Source organism: Arvicola amphibius, chromosome 7, assembly GCF_903992535.2.
Source record: "Arvicola amphibius chromosome 7, mArvAmp1.2, whole genome shotgun sequence".
NCBI classification, from domain to species: Eukaryota; Metazoa; Chordata; class Mammalia; order Rodentia; family Cricetidae; genus Arvicola; species Arvicola amphibius.
Window position 1 is genome coordinate 84,323,775 of NC_052053.1, and position 4,656 is coordinate 84,328,430.

The 4,656-nt window shown below is 36.5% G+C and overlaps 1 non-coding gene across 1 annotated transcript; it reads left to right on the forward strand.

The window, feature by feature from the left end:
• Window positions 1–3,778: 3,778 nt before the first annotated feature.
• Window positions 3,779–3,967, forward strand: LOC119820173. Its single transcript, XR_005286430.1, has one exon. It is a non-coding gene; the product is annotated as a U2 spliceosomal RNA (small nuclear RNA).
• Window positions 3,968–4,656: the final 689 nt, after the last annotated feature.

A 4,656-nucleotide genomic window follows, 5' to 3' on the forward strand; every position in this document is an offset into this window, starting at 1 on the left:
CCTGCATCGTGGGGCTGTGGGAATGGGCAGATAGTGCACTCACCTTTCCCTGGGGAATTAGGAGGCCTAGCAACGATTAGAGGAAAAGATACTGAAGAAGTCTGGCAACCGGAGGCTTAAAGAAATCAACAGTAATTGATCATTGCTATAGTAGTAAATGCTTAATTGAGATAATGTTTACTAACTTTCTGAAACAATATTGGATGTTATACTATCATTAACCCATGTTCTAAATTTTTTTTTTTTTTTTTTTTTTGGTTTTTCGAGACAGGGTTTCTCTGTAGCTTTGGAGCCTGTCCTGGAACTAGCTCTTGTAGACCAGGCTGGGGTTAAATTTTTATCTAATTTTCTCACTTTAAACTTCTCTTTTGCAAAATATCATTTGGCTTTCCTTTCCGTTACTTCATCTTACTTCATCTTGTGCAAAGAAATCACATAACATATTCTATTGTTGGTAGAAATCAAATGAAAATTGATTTCCACTCACATCATGAAATTAAAATGTTGAACATTTTACATTTTTCATAAATAACATGGTTTCCCATAGTGTAACTCATCAAATGGATAGTTTCCTATAGCAGGTGTGAACAATTTTCTTCAAGTATAATGAAATAAATATTTGTGCTATTTTTGTACTAGTTATAAAAACACTAGTGTTCCTTCCTTTGACACTAACCTAGATTTTACATAACCTTAGGCTATTTTCATATGATTATATAATGAGTCATCTTCATATTATAAAATTCTTATTAGTAGGATAAAAATGAACTCTAAGTTGTTTAATATAAATATTAAACTACCTTTTATAACTTTGATTTTGCAAATATCTCATGAGAGAATTAGGCACAGTGTGAAGAGAGTGAGTTTTATGTTTATTTAGAAAATACCTGTAATGTCAGATATTTTGAAACATGTATTAAATATTGGATCCAAGTCTTCTTGTATAGAACATATGTGAACCTTGTTGCTAAAACCACACCACTAACAAAGAGTAACCTTGTCAAACAGACTATTCTCTCCAATTTCTAGGAGTTTTGAGGCTGGCCGCATGAATGCAATAGAAAGACCCAGTGGCATTCCCACTGCCAGGTCATTATGAAGCTACCACAGGGCCAATCCATATTAAAAAGGAACATTAAACCTTAATTCTTTGTGGAAGGGAATAATAATTGATTTGTAGCTTACTTTAACCCAGTGTAGTCTCCTTTATGGTTGCAAATCAATTATATTCTCCACAAGCAAAATATAGGTATCCTGCTTCAAAATCTCCACTTTCTCTGAATTATGCCACCAAGTAAAAGGACCTATGTGTGATCATCTAAGTATGACTCATGAGGAGATGCAACTCCCGAGGAGAAGATTATATTTATCCAAAGACATGCATTAAACAAAAAAGAGAAACAAGTTAAAAAAAAAATGCTTTTGCATCCACAAAGAACGTGTGTCTTCTTTGTGAGAACCTGTAACTCCATATCTGTGGGGTCTCTTTAACAGGAAGGTCACTGAGGCTCAGGGTCAGTAACAGACCCTGTCTGGTTGGAATAACATGAAGAGTAACCTATTAGAAAGCTCAGTATCCTTCTCTAGCCTCCACATATGTCTTTGGTTGCATACTTCAGACACACACAAACACAAACACATATGCATGTGCATGCACACACACATACTAGATAAATAAATAAACAAACAATGTTTTCTTACTCCTTGAACATATAACTGGCCTTATAAGACACATATGGGAAATGTGATCTAGATCTTAATAAGAAGTATGTTGTGAGTGATGGGCTATGACTATTCTGAAATAGAAATAGACACATGCAGAGAGTCTGGTTTGGTCCCCTGTTCCATCAGTCCCATTCCAACTGGACTTGGTGGTCTCCCGTTAGATCTGTCCCACCATCTCAATGGGTAAACGCACTCCTCATGGTCCTGACTTCCTTGTTCATGATCTCCCTCCCTTTTGCTCCTCATCGGGACCTTGGGAGCTCAGTCCGGTGCTCCTATGTGGGGCTCTATCATTTTCTCCATCCAATGCCAGGTGAAGGTTCTATGGTGATATGCAAGATATTCATGAATGTGGCTGACGGTGGAGGAGGACTGAGAAACCAAGGACAACGGCAATAAACATGAACTCTACAGCATGGACAGGCTCACTGTGAGCCTTGTCAATTTGGTTGCTCACCTTCCTGGACTTAGGGGGAGCTGGGAGGACCTTGGACTTAACATAGTGAAGGGAACCCTGATGGCTCTTTGTCTTGGAGAGGGGTGGAGTGGGGGTATGGGTGGAAGGGAGGGGAGGGAAGGGGGAGGAGGAGAGGAGGAAAGGGGGAGGAGGAGGGGAGGGAGGGGGGAGGAGGAGGGGAGGAGATAGAAATTTTTAAATATAAAAAAGTAAACCATGAGAAAAAAAATCCAAACAGAAAAGTCCTTATGGGCATCATATAACATTTTAGTGGAGTTATCAGGTACCACAGCCAAAGACCTGAATTCTGTGCAGTGTAAAAGATCATTTGCTATATATACTGAGTGTGTAATGTGATGTGGTAAGAAACCACAAGATTGTTGGTAGCCTTTTTGTCTGCTTACAGAGTCTACAAAATATTTTCCTGAATCTCTCTGAAGTACTACTAAGGAGCTTCAACTTGGATCTTCTTACTGAGTTTCTAACTGACCACCCTGCCCTGCAGACTTCAGATTCCCCATCTCAACTTATGTAAACCTTAAAAGATAAGTTCCCTTCTATATATCACTGAATCTCTATTATGTGTGTAATAATATATATGTATGTATAATTATATGTCATATTGATTCATTATAAAAATTTATACACAATATATATGAACATATGCACATGTATGTATGCTTCATTCTGTGGGAATTCTTCACTTCTAGAGGAGGACTGTATTTGTCCTATGATATAATAGCATTGAAATTTGGCACAACTTCAAATTGCTTTACTTTTGTGACTGTAAGATGCCAATATAACATTCCATTCTTCCAAAGGTTCTACTCTGTAGCAGTGTAGCCTCTGTAAAGTGATTCTGAATGCAGAAGCCAAATTTCTCTAAAACTTAAACAATGTGAGAATAAATAATAAACCACTCATAAAAATGAAAATAGAATCTTTTGACATTTTTCTGAAAATTGAACACCCCCAAATTCCCCCTGAACCTGTCAAACTGAACAAACAGAAATGACAGAGAAGAAAACACACATGTATAATTTGGCAGTAAGAAACTTACATATAAACAAACAAAAAAATTAGGACATAGTCATGCCAATATCATATCTGCATAAAAGTGCCTTTGTTGGTTTGAACAACTCTAGTCACAAGCTTAACCTAATTAGGATGCAGAATTCCCTGGTTCTTGGCGAAATGTGCTGAAGGGGTAGAAGGTATTGCTAGAGCCTGAGGGTTTTTGTATTAAGCTCCAGCTGGGACCAACAGACACTGTCCACAAGATGACCTCCAAATAATTGAATGATTTCCATATGTTTGCTCATGTATTGTCTTCTCATTTAAACCTCTCTGCATCTCCTTCCAAATCTACTGCTTCTGACTGTGCGAGCTTAATTCTTAGAGGACTCTCACCACTGGAAAACATCAAATGCCCCATAATTAGGTGAGTGAAAAATATAAAACCATAATAATAATCTTCTAATCGTGTCTGCAGAAAGAAGTCCTTCCAACTATGATACTGATTATCCTCTAGTTCTTTAGAGAAGAGGTTTGCCAACATTGTTTCATATTGATACAATAATACGAAGGGTATAACTAATGGCTTTTGAGTCTTTAAACTGAGATCAACTAGAGTAACTTCTTATTAGCTTAATATGTGGTACATTCTCTATCTGGGGCCAGCATAATAATTACATATTTTGATCAGGGAGATTCAACAGGAGCTTGCTTCCTCCTCTTCATGCACTGACTTGTGTTTGGAGTACATCTCAGAATGGCACACACACTCAAAGGGTTTTTAAACGTATCTTAAACTTGACCTGATTATTTATCCCATGCATATTATTGAGTATTTAACTGTTCCAATGCCCATCCATCCTCCTTGGAATTTATCTAATGTCTTATATCTCAACTTGTCATATATTTGCACATTTGTGTTTACTTCAGCACTATTCACAGTCATTAAACTATGGAGTCAACAAGTTGTCTGTCAGCAGAGTTATGAATAAGAACATTCCTATATACACAAATGGATAGTTCTTACTCATAAATAAAAGCAACATCATGTTTGAAGCAAAAATAGATGCAGCTAGAGATAAAAACATTAATTGAAATAAATCAGACTAAAAAAGAGAAAAATCAAAGGATTTTACTCATTTTTATTTCCAAGGTTTTATACAGATATATACACTTGGGTGTGTATATGACATGAAGCTAGACTCAAAATTGGTAATGGAGTCAAGAGGGAGTACATGGGTTACAAAATGAAGATAGGAAATTGCAAGGTAGAATATAGTCAATATACACTATATACAGATTTGAAAAATGTAATCAATTAAAATAATGTATTACAGAATACTCCATAAAGATTAACAAGTAACCTATGCAGGCTCTAAGAATCCGATATTCCATGGAAAGCTTGTCAGGAATTAGAAACTCGTGTTCCATCTAATTGATGTTGAGACATCAGTGCTTTA